The sequence below is a fragment of the Mugil cephalus genome, chromosome 22, assembly GCF_022458985.1.
Source record: "Mugil cephalus isolate CIBA_MC_2020 chromosome 22, CIBA_Mcephalus_1.1, whole genome shotgun sequence".
Lineage (NCBI taxonomy): Eukaryota > Metazoa > Chordata > Actinopteri > Mugiliformes > Mugilidae > Mugil > Mugil cephalus.
This window is the reverse complement of record NC_061791.1, coordinates 12,882,993-12,900,747: the sequence shown is the minus strand read 5'-3', so window position 1 is coordinate 12,900,747 and position 17,755 is coordinate 12,882,993.

Sequence of the window (17,755 nt, the reverse complement as noted above, 5' to 3'; positions counted from 1 at the left end):
CGCTTCAAATCAGAGGCCACTTACGAGTTCCGAATGGGACCCCGACGCATCCAGGAAGAAGTGACGCGCCGGCGCGTAAATTCTGACTGTGTTCTTCATTAAAAATGAAGCAAAGCCTGACAGCCTCGTTCGTAATTAGCCCTAAACTCCCTCCGGAGATTTAGGTTTACCGTTTGTCCCATTTAAGAGACATTTCAATTATTTTATTGTGAATTTTTGCGCACACGTGACGTACATGACATTTATTTTCCTGAATAATCTTATTACGGAGAAATGGCACAATCTTCTGCCACTTCTTCTTCTCCGATTGCTACTGTCTTGGGAGCTGATTAATTCAGTTGGCTTCTCCCGTGTCTAGTAGAGACGCGAGCTTAGAAAGATACAAGGGAGGTCTACAGCTCTCCATTTTCTCTGATTAGTTACAAAGGTCTCCCTCTCGCTGCCTCTACCCCGGCCAAGATGCGCGGCCAAGATAATTTGGCACTAACACGCGGCCGCGCACGCTGAGGCGGTACGAGAGTACATGCCCGCAGCCTCCTGGTACACTTAATTTGGCTTTACGCACACACACACACACACACACACACAGGTCCATCCACCCCCGTACTCTACACGCAATGTTGATTATTAGGGCCCAGTGTTTTAGGGATGCAAGGGAGAGCAGATAAAGAATTTGAATTCCTGGCAGGACTATCAGTAAAGGTTATTAAGCTGTTGTTGATGCATCCATTTGTCGTGGCTGTATCCAGCAGCGTGACATTTATCAAGTATGTCCAGCTAAATGTCACAGAGAGAGGTAGCTCGCTGTCCTGTCCCTAATTAGGACCCTGAAAGTCACACTGAAAGTCCCTCTCATCCACTCTTCCACTTCGGGACAACTTTGATCTCTTTCTCTTCCCCTCTCTCGCACTCTCGCACTCCCCCCTCCCCCTCTTTTTTCCCTACTTCGCCATGGCGTAGCAGGGAGTGCATGTTAAGCAAACTTTAGGGTTTAACAATTGATTCTGAGATGGGGATAAAGCGCAGACAAATGGGGAGGGATGTAGGCCATCCGTCACGAACGCGGGGCTCATTGTTTGCAGATTTTAACCTATGGGAGAGCTCGCCTCTTCCCCAGTGGGCTCCACAAATCATAGGCAGGCAGGGGGAGCGCGGCACAGTAGGCAGGCCTGGCCTGGGAATAGCCTGAAAGCAGGACGGAGACTCAGCTGTAGCGAACAAAATGCCTAGCTTGTACTACTTGCTCCTGCTCCCCGCTCGCCAGCCCCAGTTTTTTACTGGCCAGAAATTGATTTTAAGGGTGAGGAAATAAAAAGATCAAGAGAAATCATGTGAAATGTATGTAAAATATATACTGAGTTATATACATTGAATTTCCAGTGTCCCCGTTTTCAAGATAATCATTTATTTATGCATGTAAAAGATTTGCTGAGTCAATTCAGGAAAGTAACTTATAAATATATAATTTTTTCACCGTGAATACAATGTTTAATGGAGTTATATCTTAATATGACATCAGGTTTTACAGCGCTGCGTCTTGGTAAAGTCGTTTTATGTTGTGATCGATCCTCTGTAACGTCATGTAAAGCTACGTAGTCGTCCATAAACACAGATTCATTATTTTCACACTGACCGTACTGTAGCACATGTACTTCAATCTGAATCAATACTGTGAGGCAGAGGCTGCAGTGGTAATTTGACCTGAAAAATCAGTATCTCTGTCTGTATTTGATCTTCACACCATCTTAACGCAATATGTCATCACAGCTCAGAAATGGAGATAATTAATTGAGTATTTGTATTGCTTGATGCAACGATATACAGTCACATGCATGAATACGTTCTACACGGTTCTTTTATTTTTTTTTAACTACATACATGTGCAAATTATTCACAGGCAGGTTTAATCAATTCATCATTAGACTTTAAAATCTTATTAAGAAACGTGCTTCGTGATTGATCAGTCCTGACCTGATTAACAGTGGTGTCATTTTTAAAAACAGACTTTTATAGATGTTTCATCCTTTGCATTGCCCTCATTAGCACACGGAGCTGTCATGCATTAAGAAGCTGCTACATGGTAGCAACAGCACCTTCATTTAATACTTAAGTGTCTTCACATCAATGTTCTAGTGTGTTATAAAACATTTAATAGTTACTGAAGTTGAAAGAAATGCAGTGCATGTTTGAGGGTGTTAAAGTGATGTGTGTGTGTTAAGGTTGGTCAGCTGTGGAGGCTGTGAATAAGTTCACGTTAAATCTCCCGACACGGGTGGGACTCGATAAAAAGAGAAAGAAGCTTCTTGCAGGTGGAAAGATTTGCTTTGTGAATATGGTTAAATAACTGTAAAATGTGTCTAATTTTTTTTTTTAGCTGCTTTTAGATTGCACCTTGGGGACAAATACAGTGACTGGAATTTAATTGGTAGGATCCCCTTCAATTCACAGCATAATCACGATTAGACAACTACACAACTACAGTAGTTTATACGTCTGTACTACTAACAGAAATCTAAAGTACAATTAACGAATAAACAATAATAATAATAATAAAAGTTCTCTGCTCAATTTATGTCACCTCTGCACCCTCTGTCTTCTCCAGGTCTCATTGAGAAATTGATCTAATCTATTATTCACTCATTAGGACATGCTTAGTCTGTTTAGTTCACACGCATGAAAAATGTATTCATGCATAAGACTGCATGAAATGATACCAGAGCTTTAATTCATTTTAGCAAAATAGAAATAAGTCCAAAATAAGCATGAATGACAGTTTGTTCTCTTTACTGTATATTAGAGAGAAGGAATGACCTGCCGCTGTCTGAAAACAAAATATTACAGACCTGGCATATCACACACTACTTTATTTCATCTGCTCATATTCAACTTCAAATGGCAAATTTTATGAAGTTTTAGTCTTCAAGCCTGAATCTTACTCAACAGCTCCTCTGCTCGACTGAATTGTTTCATTAAAAATCTATAACGTTATGTCTTAGCTTTTCTTCCCGATTCTTTCTGACATGATGCGGATGAAAGCAGATCCTAATTACTTCTCGACAAGAATGAAATTCCTGATTAAATTAAACTGAGTAAATAAAAATCACAAGCACAAGACAAAATTCACATGCTGTGATCACAGAATAACTGAAATGACAATATGATATAAATAAAAGTCGTGACTTGCTACAATATCGCACTTTAAGTCAATGCCAGAAGCTGCATAAAGATACAGATAAAGTTGATATAAATCCTTTACATGATTTGCGTTACGCTGAAGCTTAAATATGCGATTGAAGTTGGAAAGAAGGTTACGGAGGCAGAAAAGTTTCTTAGTTGGACAGTAAAGTGCAGCGAGGGAGGAGAATCTGATCTGGGAATAGTGTAGCGAAAGCAGGACGGAGCCTCAGCTGTGGAGAACAAAGTGCCAAGCATGTACTACACCCTTTACTACTCACCGGCCCCATTTCCTCTGGACCCTGCTTCATTCTGAAGGTGAGGAAAAAGGAAAACCACACACACACACACACACACACACACACACACACACACACACACACACACACACACACACACACACACACACACAGAGCCGTGCAGCGAGCAGCAGAGCAGGCTTTGAATCGATGCCTTCCAGGGTTCAGGTGTTGGGGCTGGCAAACACCTGCCCTGCTGAAGTGCTTACCTCCTCCATGACCTTCCTGTGGAGGCTGGGTACCGAAGACACTTTCACTGGTGGAACGAAATAAGTTGCATTCAAATGTGTTACCAAAAACACAAAAGTAAGTGTGAATCCCTTTTCAGATGGTTCTCGCTAAAGAAACAGCCAGTATTAAAAGAAGAACATGAAAAGACACTGGTCATGTTTTTAGTCATCAGAGAAGGTCAAAGGGAATCTTGTTTGGTAATAGGGATGTTGGAAATAACTTGAGATTAGACTGAGAAACAGTATTCAGTAATAAAATAAATAAATACTGCTTAATTGAGTTTGTGGTTTTTACAATAGGATAAGTTTGCACTAAGTCTCCATTTGGTTCCTTAAAGCAGAGTAATGTTACAAAAGTAAAAGGTCAGTGATAAATTCTCTATTTTCAGTAGAAACACTGTCCCAAGTAATTCACTGGATTCACACTTATACATGAGAATAAGTGAAGAAGCTTTAGCTGCAAAACATTGACTTAATTAAAAGGACTTGTTGTCGCCCATCATTTAATATTTTTAAGAAGATTTCGTGCAACATAATTAAAGAATATTTAGCATACATTTGATTCTCCTCTATGTTTGGTGGATTATTATTGTTAATGCAGAAAGTCATGAAATTCATTGTTGGAGGATTTGTTTGAACTTTAAAATATTCTTATTCTGACAAGCTGACTTTAAGTTTAGCTACGTGTTTAGTATATGTGCAGCAGCGTTCCTAGAGTCTGGGGGATGTGTGTTTGCTGTCCACACACTCCAAACTTCTGTTATCAGGTAAATAGAAGTGGGCTTGAAGAGAGAGGCCATGGAGTGTTGTCAGTGCACAGTTTGGTCGTCACTGGAAAAGATGCTAAGAGGGAACCATCTGGGGGCGTCTATGTTTCCTTGTCCTCATGAAACTACAACCAATAGAAACATTGTGGCTCTGCTGGTTTGTGTGTTGATGTGTTTGTAATGGTGTCTCTGTGTTGTGCCATCGGTGTCTCTGCTTGTTGATGACAGGTCAGTGTCAGTCTAAATAAATAAATCTCCAACATCTCCTCTGAAATGTGTCAGTAATGGTTCTTCAGCTTGTTCCTTCATTAAACTTTCCACAGCAGCTTTTCTCACCCCTTCGTTTTGTGCGTGGTGAATTTTTGCCGTATCAGTGCGTTTCTCTTACCTTGTGTTGCGAACAGACTTTTGTAATGAATCTGTGGACGCGAAGCGTTGAACATTTAGCTGTTTGATGAACTTGGCGCCCAGTCAGATTTTTAAATAGTTTTTTTTGTGTGTTTTTTTTTTTCAACATTTAATTAGTTCTAATTAATTTGGCATAATATAGGCTTCAATGCGTATCTCTCCCAAACATTCGGTTGCCGCTTCGCAGGCTGATTTCATTCACAACTGAAAGCCAACAAAGCAGGTCACCTTGTTTTTTTTGTTTGTTTTTTTTTTTTTCCAGTGGCATGAAACGCAGAGCTTTTGGTTGAAACCCAACTAGATTATGGCAGGCTTCTCTCATTTTTTTTTTTTTTTTGTTGTTGTTGTTGTTTTGATGGGTACACCCTCTTTCCTCTTCCATCTGAATTCCTGATGTTTGCTGTGAGCCGCGAGAGCTTTGATGATGCGGGCCAGTGATGTAAAAAACCCCCACGCAGGAAAAGGAACCCCCTTGACCCCCTGAGCGTGGCCGTGGAATGTGGAGGCCGCCTCTGTTGGCGTCTGCATTCAGATGAAAACGCACTGTGGTCACAAATAACACTCATTCAAAAGAAAAAAATAGAAAAGGAAATGGTGACTCAAACAGTGATTCAACATCCGTTTGTTTTCCCCGTATAGAGAAGTTCTATAGGCAGTTTTATAGGAGGACTCTGGTGCTGAAAGAAAGGAACAGAAGGAATGCGCAGGCTTCTTAATAGGGAACGATGTTGCATTAATGTGCAGTGGGCTAACCCAGTGGTGAGTATCAGGAGACCTCCTACCTGCACGGAGACGGAGCCAAAAACAGAGCCACGGACTCGAGGGGGGGGGGCGGCTCTGAAGCCTGAGATTGATGATAGTTGGGTCGCTCGTGTGCGCGAACGTGCGCAGGATCCGGGAACTCGTTATTAAATATATTCCGAGGTATCTGCGCGTTCGTTCGCGTGCGCTTGTTTACAGGAAACATGAATGTGACTGTGTGTGTGTGTGTATTCCTGTGTGAATTCTTCTGCGTGCGATATCGATGGTAAATGCAGACGCGCACACACAACATTCGGCAGATCTGCGTATGAACACCGTTCCCCTGATCCCGCGCCTCCTTCCCGGGGTTTTTTTTTTTTGTCATTTAATTTCCCCTCGCTCGTTACCTCGGGATCCCCACTGATTCCCCCTCCCGGTTCCTCAGCCGGCCCCTGGCCTCCAGGTTCCCTAACTGAATCCTGCGCCGCTCAGTCCCGGAGCTGTCTAGGGGGGCCCCGCCTGGCGTAACGTAAATAATTCATTGAATTCCTATGTTTTTGGCAGAAAGGTGATAATGCCTTTCTGGGTCTGTCTCATCCCCCAGGAGCAAACGCAGCCCGGCGCAGGGTATCAAGCGGCGGCAGCGTGTGAGGGAAGTTTGCGTAACCTTTTGATAAGCTCGTTCAACGGTAAACACACACACACGAATGTACGTGTGACCGCACCTGTTACGATGTGATTTGCGTGATCTCAGGAGAGAAGGCAAAATATTAATGAAAGAGAAAAGCACTCGGGGGTAAAAAAAAAAAAAAAAAGCACCTTTTTATGATATTATGTAATATTACATAATAAAATAATGGTTGAAGTAATATTGAATTACAGATAATAAAATAAAAAGATAAAGTAGATTAACACCTCAGCCAGTGTTTGTACCACCCTACAAAGGTGTCTTTGTCACAGAGGTTCTTAGTACTTGTATAGTACTATAAGTTTCAGATCAAAATTACCTTTTATTTCACACTACTTATTCATTCAAACTAGTGTGAATTTGTATGTTTTTAGTGATTTGAAGGGCAGATTTCCTCCTATAAAACTGCATTTTTATTTTTAACCATTTCACCTCCACTTTTATACAAATATCAGTTTATCAGTTTAGTTAATATTTTGTTTAATTGTGTTTAGGATTTTATAAAAAATATAATAATTCTGGTCAAAAACCACTGATTTCTCATCTCATCATATTCACCACAAACATCATCACTGCCTCCTGGGCACATTTCATCTCATTCTTCTAAACTAAATAGTTTAGGAGTGAAATGTCCATCCAAGTATCTACTTGTGGTATCACACTAACAGATTTACAACAAACCCTGACTTTTTTGGAGCATTATCCTTAAACTGACAGATATTCATGTTCAATTGAAGATCTATTTATGCTAAAATCTCTCAGCATCTACTACTTTTTCCGGAATCAGGCCTCATTGTGTCTTGTATTAGTGTTGGATAATTCTGCCTCAGTCACGGATGAAGAATATAACTACAGAGGTTTGCTAACGACAGACCGGAACCACCACATTTATTTTCTTAACTTGGAGGTCGACCAGCTGTAGTGACTCAAGTCGTTTTTTTTTTTTTAACATATCTCTCCAACACCGCAACAGGCTTTATACAACTTCATGTATTCATTTTCTCAAGTGCTCCCTAAGACATTTAGAGGTGATTTTGGAATTTATGATTGATGGATCAACAAAGTGATATACCACCTGAAAGGGAAGATATTTCTCTTTGCCGAAAACAAGTCACTAACAGCTCGAAAAGCTGCAAACAGCCTGATGTACCGCTGTTTATGTTTAGCTAGAAGTTTGACTATAAACCCAACGTAAAAATGAGTCTATTTTCAAATCTTTCTGTAGAAGATTATATTTCCATAGTAAACTGCACTTAATACAGTATCATCCTGCATCTCTATTTCAGTTTCTTGTCAGCAGGTATTTCGAGTTCCCCGTCAGATTAAGATGTCAAAGCTTTAGATAAATGGACGTGTCACTACGATTGGAGCTAAACTCGTGAGTTTTTCTGTAGATGAAAGATCCGTACGAAACCTGCTCTGACTTCCCATCCTGTTTTGATGATTTTGCATCAGATTCTGATGTACTGGAGGCCACCGATAATGATTCTCTTGTATCTCTTAGCGGTCGGTTCAAAGTGTGTGTGTGTGTGTGTGTGTGTGTGTGTGTGTGTGTGTGTGTGTGTGTGTGTGTGTGTGTGTGTGTGTGTGTGTGTGTGTGTGTGTATTGCAGAGCAGTAAAGAAAACGTAAGCCGAAAGTGAAGCAGAGTCGTCACCTTTTGCTGTGCACGCTCAACATTTTCTTAGCTTCACGGTGTCGTCACCTGGAGCTTTTCCAACAGTCTTGAAGGAGCTCCAGCATATGCGGAGTGCTTGTTGGCTGATTTTCCTTCACTCCGCTGTTCAACTCGTCCTAAATCATCTCGAGGTTTAGGTTGGGCGATGATGGAAATTTGCAGCAATCCCACACTGCAGGCCTGGTTTAAGACGTCTCCTACATCTGATCCGAGTCTTATAGCTGATAATCTTCTGCAGCTGAGGTAACTCTTTAGCAGCAATTTAGCTGCGATCAAGGTTCACAACAGACTGCTGCAGTATTGTTTATGCGGTAAATACAATTATAAAGACAGCAATTAACCTCCATTAATTTGACTGTAATTGAAGAAACTTTTAAACTTATTTTAGATTAATGTCGTACTGTAATTTCTCTTGACTTAGTTGAGTGGTTCTTGTCATAATATGAGTTCCAATAGTGGCAATTACCCAGCAATTAACTAAAATAATGTAGAACCCTTGAATGAATAGACGTGTTCAGACTTTTAAGTGGCACTTTGTGTAAAGGACAAAATTAAGACGCGATGAGTAAGTAAATCAGGCACTTTAACCATTTAGCAGATTGCTGGGCAACACAGATCCTAGTTTCAAAAACCAAAGGGCAAATCAGAGCAAAACAAACAAACTTTACAATCTACAAAGTTTTATTCTGCAGTTATTAGAGCACCCAGCTGACCGTTTCATTTCCTTCAGCGGTTTCCACATCATTAGCCGATTGCCTATTGTAAGCCAATGTTAGCTTACACTGGCTTACAATAGGCTTCTGTTCAAAAGCTCCAGTAAAATCATTTCGAAATGTAATGAGCTGAACTCACTACTTCTGATCCATGTGATCATGGTCCCTGTGAAATACTTCAATAGTTACACCTTGTTTCAAGTGCTAACGTGATAAAATGATTATTTTTTCCCTTAATTTTTCCACGGAGAAGCCAATTAAGAGATGGAGAGGAAAACTCCAAAAAATAGTTTTGATCAGTTCACTGTAATGGTGATTTGTTCCGTAGTTGTACATTTTGTTTTGGTATTTTCATATTTTCAGACTATACATTAGCAGGGCCCCCACCTGACACAACAGTCCCATTGTGTGTGTGCATGTTGTGTACACGCCATTTTAAAGTAGTCAAGTATGACAAAGGAGCCCAATTACTATTCTTCAAAATCAAAGATCGCTTGAATTAAGAAACTGTTATCTTGGAACAGCCGTGCCAAATCTTTGAGAAGATTTAATTCTACAGTAAAATAACAATGTAAGGCAACAAGTCCTCTCAGAATGAAGGAAACCTTAAACTCTTTATCTGTCAGAGCGCTGAAAATCTGCTCTACAGAGCAGAACTTCTTTTCTCATCTCCGCTCGCGTGAAAATAATTTCTGCATGCGAGCCAACTTCATAGTGATTCCACATCCTTTGTGGTTTCACGGGAATAAATGTGCACATGCTTACGTGAACGCACACACACACACACACACACAGCCACACTGTCTTCGTCAGTCGCCTGTGATGAATGAAGCGCGACATCAGAGGCGACAGAACCTATAGCCCTACCAAAGCTTTTTTTCTGTATTTTAACCTAATCAATGTTTTCCGGGCGTTTGTTCCTGAAGGGACATGCCTGTGTTTTATTTCTTTCTTTATTTCTTTAGTTATTTCCCTGACAAGACATGAGAATCAGCAGGGAACCTGTGTTAATAGAGCCAAAAGAAAGAAACGGCAAGGGGAAAAAGACAGAAGGAGACAAAGATTGGCGCTGATATGAAAGGAACATGATGCGGCTCAGCCCAAATAGCACTGATCAATCGGCTCCTAGAGCGATGCATGCTGGGAACATGGCGGTGTGCTTTCTTGCGTCTTGTCCTTGCTTTACGGAGGTTCAATAGGCGACGGAGAGCTCAGTCGCAACTTCTCCTCGTCTTTTTTTTTTTATATTTTGTCCTCATCCTTTCTTTCCAGCTGCTTTTTTTTTTTTTTTTCTCTCTTGTACACCAGAAGCTCCCTAATCCTCTCTTTACAAATCTACCCTCCAGTATTTTCATTAGTTATTAAAAGCTGTCAGGCTGAGGTTGGCCTTCACTCCATCATCCCCAGGAGTTCCCACATTTGGTGCAGTCCTGAGGAGAGCAGGCATAACACACACCATCTATTAAAGCACAAAGTATGTGGGGGAATTCTGCGGAATATTCGCTCAGTCTCACTCTGTGCCTTTTATAAATTATCATATTACTAAAGAGGCACATTTGCTATGTATGGTTTGTTGCCTGGGAGCGAGTTCTAATAGCCGTCTATAAAGCAGAAGGGGGGCTTTGGACTCTTGATGTATGCCGGCCGGAGCCCACTGTCAGCGCCGGACCCCGCCATCATTTATCAGACTTTTTTTTTTTTCCCTAAAAAAAAAAGATCTCTAGATGGGGAATATTAACAAGCATATCTGGCGCAGCTAAAGTCTATAAGAATCTTAGCGCCACGCTTTGCTGACACTATACGGAGAGGCAGGGAGGACGGCGGGAGCGGGAGAGTTGAGTGGAGGGATTGGTATTCAAGATCTTGAGTGGATGAGTGGAGAAAAAATCCACACAATATGCCTCAGTCAATTAGCGTGTGCCATGTTGCCGCGCCGCAGCCATACATCATCTGAGAGGGTTTAAATCGAAAAACTGACGTTGCCAAAGTGATGACATTTTCAAGCGGCTGAAAAACGCGTTCCCTCTCTCGATGTTCCGCGGAATAAATCCTCTGCATTGTCAAGATATAAAGCAACTCCATTAATGTTTTATTCTTACCAGTGTTTTCGTAGTTTTATTTTTCCTGACAGCCATTTGCGCCACGTACAGAACATAAAATCGCATTAAACCCAATCAAGTTTTATCGCGAATAAACACGTGCTGTGTGATAGAGTGTGATAGACGCGCTGGAAGCCATTAGTCTCATAACGGTGTTCTGGATAATTAATCTTTTGCTATAAATCCCGTCCAACAATTGAAACGAAATCTATTCATAGCCGCTTGCATTAGCCGACAATGAAGGTGCAATTTCCAAAACATTTTTCATGCGGTGGACGTTAACTTAAACTGCGATACAGTAAATTTTGGAATGCATTGTTTTCTGGTTGCATGTTATCAGGTTTGCGGGACTATTATTGGTGATCAAGATCAAACCAGGGACGGATGAAAAGGTCGAAGGGAAGGGATGGGAGGCGTCAGGAGGGAGGAGCGTGGAGATGGATGATGGTATTCAGATGCAGAGGAACCCAGGGAGTGTGACCCAGGGTGGGGTCAGGAACCTTCGGCTTCTTGTCACCCTGGTTCCTGTAATGAAAGATGGGAGAGAGGAGAAGAAGGGAGGGGGGGGAATCGTCTTTATTGGTGTAAGTGTAGGAGATGGGATGACATGGGGTGATTTCTTTTTCCCGAAACTTTATTCATTCCTTTTCATTACGTCAACACCAAGCGGCAAAGAAGCTAATGTGGAAGTGCAGCTTCCTCGAGTGACTACAACTACAGAGCAAAACGAGCAAAGTTCACAGTCTGGTACAAAAATAAAACAATTGTCATTCAAAGCATTTGTGGTTTTCATCTACTTGAAAGCTTTTAACTAATATTTTGCTGCTAATAGAAAAATTACTAAATTTATTCAAGTGAATATCAAGTACTATTTATTTATGTTACGTTTCTTTTGCCTAACATAGCCGGCCTGGTAGCTGGAGTGGTTAACTAGCTAATTAGCCAGCTAATGAATTAGCATTAGTTTAAACTTCTGGAAGTTAGCGTAACAAGGCTAATGGGAGGCTAACAGGAACTGGCCACCTTTATTAAGCTGGAAATCACTCAAGTAGAAAGATAAAATAGAAGTAGGGTGATGATATTTGCTAAGTTACTCTGTATATGTGTTTGGAAAACATTTGTCCACCAGCTAACATTTATCAAGACTAGTCAGCTGGTGGCACCTTAGATGGAGCTAGCACGGACACGACCCCCATGTCCATTTTGCGAAAATCTGAGTGGCAACCGCTGTCTCCGCCCACTTCAGGCTTCAAACTCGCTCCCCGGAAATAAAATAGATGACATCATGGTGGGTTTGTCCACTGTGGTTAACAGTGTGGAAATTATATTAAATCTTCTCCAAAACAATGGCAGACACTATAGGAAGCATAAACATACAGTGATATTACTTCTCTTCATGTTTGGTACATGCTAGTCCTGGTTCACCTGAGGCCTAGATGAGGCTTCATCCATACAGATCTGATTCTAACTGCCTCCTACATGAACACTGACAGGCTTCAATGGGAGGCTCTACTTTAAACTACTATTAAATCGTGATTTCTGATGCTGGCAATTCTAATGAACTTCTTCAACAGGGTCAACTGTTTAGCAACTATTCAGCCGTGACCAAGGTTCACACAGGCTCCTGCAGCATCTTTATACAATAAATCCAATCATAAATACCCTCATTAATTTAATGACTATTCATTGAATAAAGAATATAAGGTTATGTTAACACACTCGTGGAGCAATATTAAAAATCGTCAATAAAGGAGGACCAGGAATATTACCAACTCAGAGAAAAGGACGAACATACCGCGATTATATCTCAAGATTTTTGCTTTTGAATCTTTTGAACTGAGACTAGGTATTTTAATAAACTCCTACAGAAGAGGTATCTCTTCAGCAAGCGTTTAGCTCTGATCAAGGTTCAAAGCACACTGCTGTATCTCTACGCGATGAATCCGACTATAAAGGCAATTCAAACCTACTTTAATTTAATTCCCATTCACTGGGACAATTCCAACTTTTCCATGAAGCCGGGGGAATGAAAAGATTACGGACGAGCAAAAAGAGAGGAACGAACGCACCGTCATATTATTTCCCTCCACGCTCGATAAATGATAATGTAGAACGCACTTATTTTCATCTTGTGAAGTTTTGTGTAGGTTTACGTATTAAGTTTACGTATTAAATTGACGTATATTGTACCTCATATATATATGTTTATATAAGACTTCGTGTCCTCTGGAGCGTTGCAATATTTTCCTTTAGAGTCTCAAAATGCATTAGCAACACAGCAAAGAGATATTGTTTGCTTTCCAAGAACTTATAAAGTGGTTATTACACTGCTGCCCTACCACTCCTGCAGGATATTCTGTCGCCCTAAATAACTTTTATTTCTTTTAAATATAATTTGAAAAGACATGTTTGCAAACCTAACAAAAACATAATAAATAAAAATAAAATGTTGTTCTGCGACTGCAGGAACTAATCATTTGGGATTTTGCTTCCAAAAACCGCTGCTTTTTGTTTTATTTTCAAAGGAACTACACAGTACGACGCCGCCTCAATGGGGCCCGCAGCCCTGTTCGGGTCTTGGCCCCCGGCGTCGCTGAACATGAATGGAGGCGCCCGGCTCTGCTCGGACAACAATCGACCGAGCTCAAATTAAAAGGAGAACACTGGCGAGGGCGACGCGCCGCAGTCGCTGCGGCTCCCGCGACTGTAGGAATCTGTTCTGGATTCACTGATTTCAATTTCACACCTCTTCTCTTTTAATGCCCGCTGTTTCGCTCCGCTCCTTCCCTCCTCTCGCGCGTTCCTCTCGGCTTCTCCGCTCTCCTCCTCCAAGCTGCCGCCGAGCTCCGGCTTTTTTCCGAGGCTCTCCCCTCTCCTCTCCTCCGAGTCCCGCTGGTTTCCAGCTCATTTTCTCCTCCTCAGCTGCTCTCCTCACTTTTTACACTTAATGGTTTCCACGCTTTTTTTTTGTTGTTGTTGTTCTTGGCGCCCTCGCTGAGTTTACCTGATGTTTAAACAACCAAAAAAAAAAATCAAACTTTCTGCTAAAACCTGAATCTGGGTCATCCAAATGAAAACTAATGTGCTGCGTGTCTCCACCTTCTGTTTCCTTTAAATGTTCTAATGACACATTTTTTCAAACCATAATTAAGAATTTCAGGCAGGCCCTTTTTTTTTTCTTCTTTTTTTTCTTGTCACAGTTGTTCTCTTTTCCGTCTCCTCTCATCGCCGGGGCTTTTAGCTGCCCTTCCTCTGCAGCCGTGTCCGTCGTCCCACCGCGGAGGCAGAATGACCCGCAGGCTGTGAATTTAAACGAGGCTGAGGCGCGCGTGTGTGCCGCACCCGGCCATATGGCCCTGCCTGTGATAGAGGGATGAAGGTGGCCCGGGAAGAAGGGGCAAGGATGAAGGGGTAGAACGGAGCGCAGGGGGGGGGATGGATGAGGAGAGCTTACTTAGCAGAATAAGGAAGAACAAAAGATGGGGCTTCAACGGAAAGCGGAGCAACTCAGGTGGCTATAAAAAAAAAAACTTTCTCAGAGGAGGGGGAGCGCAGAGGTGCGCGGCGAGGCGCAAATTACCTGGCATTAATCTGGAGGAAACGGAAAGCGGGATGGAAGATGGAGGAGGGAGGGAAAGGGTGGTCGCAGGTGCGCGCAAAGCACAGACTCACCTCCACGAGATTGTGGCTTAGTTATTAGAGGCGTGAGATGAGAGAGAGTGGAGATGGAGGTCAGTGTCTGATCAGTTGTGTAAAATTAAAAAAAGAAAAGAAATTATTGAACACAATGAGGCAAAGAGAAAGAATTTGACCAGCAGCTGGTTCGCATTAAAAAAAAAAAAAAAAAAAAACTGAGCTCAGGATTCAGAGCCATTATTATATGTTGAATCAACATAATTACAGCGTAATTAATCTACTGTTTCTCTGCTGATGTTGTGTACAGCCACGTTATTAATCACCCCGCGAAGGTTCAGTCATCCAGGCAACGGGATGTTTCTCCTGTCCTTGTTTTAGTTTGTTTTAAACTGGTCCGCTAGTGTCACTGTTACTGACGCAGTGTCTGGTAATAATTAATTTCACATTCAAACCGTCGCCGTTTGCCGTCACACTTTTAATTCAAGCTGATTAATGCGACTATTTAAAATGACAAAAAATAATAATAATAGACTAATATATTTAATCAGCATTAAGTGCATGATTTCCGTAGTTAGTGTGCGTTAATGCAAATGTGTCATTAATAAGAAGGAATGTTCGTATCAGCAGATCATAACTCGGCTCACGTTGACGGTAAATACAGATAACTTGTGGAGACACTCATCAAGGACTTTGAAGCTGTTCAGATGACCTCTTTCTTTATCAATATCTCCTTGCATTCTTGTTCTTGTTTGGGGACTTTTGACGCCGCAGGACGTTTTCCTGCCCTCCTCAGGGTAAAAGTATTTACTACAACCGCTTGCTTTCCACAGCGCTGATGCTGCTTTGAGCCATTCCTGATCTCCAAAACTACGGTGGACATGGCTGCATTAATTGCAGAAAGTTAGCGCATTAACATTAACATTAACAGCCCATCAGCATAGCAACACTAGTTGTTGTCTGCTAGTTAAGAGTCCTGACAGTAGACAACAGGAAGGTTTTTTTTTCCAACGTATCACTGAGTCTAACCACATTCACCCTTAATAAATGTGAATGTAAAATAACAGCAGCAGCATATGCAGCAGTAACAGTATCGTATCACATAAAGTCATAATAAATGCTCATGAGTCTTCATGCCGACCTAAAGGTGAAAAAATAAGGAATACCAAATAATAAATTATACTAATAATAATCTGGAATTAAGAAAGGATGTACTGAATACATTATTTATACACTTCTAAAGAATCATATGAACAAGAACACTGATTTTCTATGTGCAGAGGTGAGGAAGGGAGCGATGGACAGAGAGGGGTGGAGGAGGGAAAAAAAAAGCAGGAAAAAGTTATTTTGAAAGAACAGCACAAAAACTGAAAGATGAATAACAATACTAGAGAGGACAGGATATATAGAGTACAGAGGGCCAGATGGAAGGAGGGGAGGACTGAGGGAGGAGAGACCAGAGAACATGAGAGAGGACGGGGAAGGAGGCGGGAGACAAGACATACTAGCCCGGCGCGGGGGCCGGCTGCCGAGGCTGGGTGTCGGGCTGGTCTCAGCGGGCCCAAGGGTACAGACGGACAGAGGGAGGGGGACGAGGAAACAGAGATCAATTCTGTCAGAACTGGGTTCACACCCCCGGGGCCACAGAACTGGGCTGGCCCATGGAGAGAGTCAGGAGAGGAAAGAGAGCGGGGTAGGGGAGTGCAGCGCTGCTATTTATATCGTTTTTAGTCTGGACTTCAATGTTAGAGAGAAAGAGGAGGGAGCGTCGCACTACGGGTGCTATAGGAGCACAAGATGTTTGTCGGAACATCTGTGCACGCGGAAGCCGCGCATATGCGTGTTTGCGCCCATAAATCAGTCAATAAAGGGTTGTCGCCTCCAGAAGGACACACACCGAGAGCTAAGCATCCTTTTGTCATTGCGGAGGAGAGCCGCGCATCCGAGAGAGAGCAACGGAGGCGAGACGGGAGACAAAGACGGAGAGAGAAAAAGAGCGAGGTAACCCTGCCTTGTCCCCAGCACCGGGGGAAATCTCCAACTCCAAGGTTAATTAAGCACTGGAAATGAGATCAAGAAGCTTTCCCTTTCCGACTCATTAACCAATTACAACGCTTCTTCAAAACAGTTCAGCACTCGTCTCAGAGTGCAGAATAATTGTCTGTCAATGCAGATCAAAAGTCAAATCACGCGATAAAGCCGGCACTAGCTCCGGCGGCGGCCGGGGGGCGCGGCCGCCGACGTCCAAACAATGGGCCCAAGTTAGAGGACGCCCAAGACAATGGTGAATTGTTGCGGAAGGGACCGACACTTGGGCACTAAATTTGAATCAAGTTGTATTATTTAACCAATTTAGTTAGATTAAAAGAGGGGATTACTCTATAAGCTGTTGCAGACTCAAATTTGCTTGAAAGCTTTGGAAACCTTGAGACAGTTGAGGATTGCAAGGAAACTGAGGTTTCTTCAAATAGAACATTATTCACATGCTCATCCAGTAAAATGATTTAGTAAAAGGGAGACATTAAAATCAGACGTTTGTATTTTTGTGTGTGTGTGTGTTAAATATGGCTAATAAAACCTTTTCATTTCAAATTAGCAAACATTCCAAAACTAAAAGAGCAAGTCATTTTCTCATTACCGAATGAAGGTTTGCACATAATTATAATCGGTCTGAATTAAAACCCAAATTCCCCTCAGAAGGCTTGAGAGTTTTGGTCTCATCAGCCGAACAGTCCTGCACCCCAGCTACACCGCCAGGCAACAAGCTGAACTTTCCACGCCGCGCTGCTAAAGTCGTTCCCTAACATGAGTTTGTTGAAAGCAATTGAAGGTGCGTTCTGGCAGGTTTCGACCGGAGATCAGTGGTAAAGTCAAAACCAGCTGCAGGGTATTTTTCCAGCCTACTGCGCTACCGACAAGGTCACTCCAAGACGTTCTTGTTTAGAGGATCAGAGATCAAAGCCCGAACACAGCTGCAGCATACCTGCGTGGTAACGCTGAACGCGGCGCACGTCGCGCTGCGAGACGAGAAAGACGAGAGGATCGTTTAGACGTGAGCTCAGCGCTTCGCTGTGATTGGTGTTACGCCGGAAAAGAAAGAGCTGCTGCAGGGGGACCTAAGGCAAGCGGAGCGCTCTGATTTACTACCGTGTAAGCGAGGACATTATTGGCATAGCTGCAAGGAGGTATGGAAAATAAACACACACTTTTGTTCTTTCCTGCTTGAAGTGTTTTTAATGTTTAGGGACAAACAAATAATTCACACAGACATCAAAACGTTACCCCTCAAACTTTTTTTTTTTCCTGACTCAACCTTCTCAGATTAT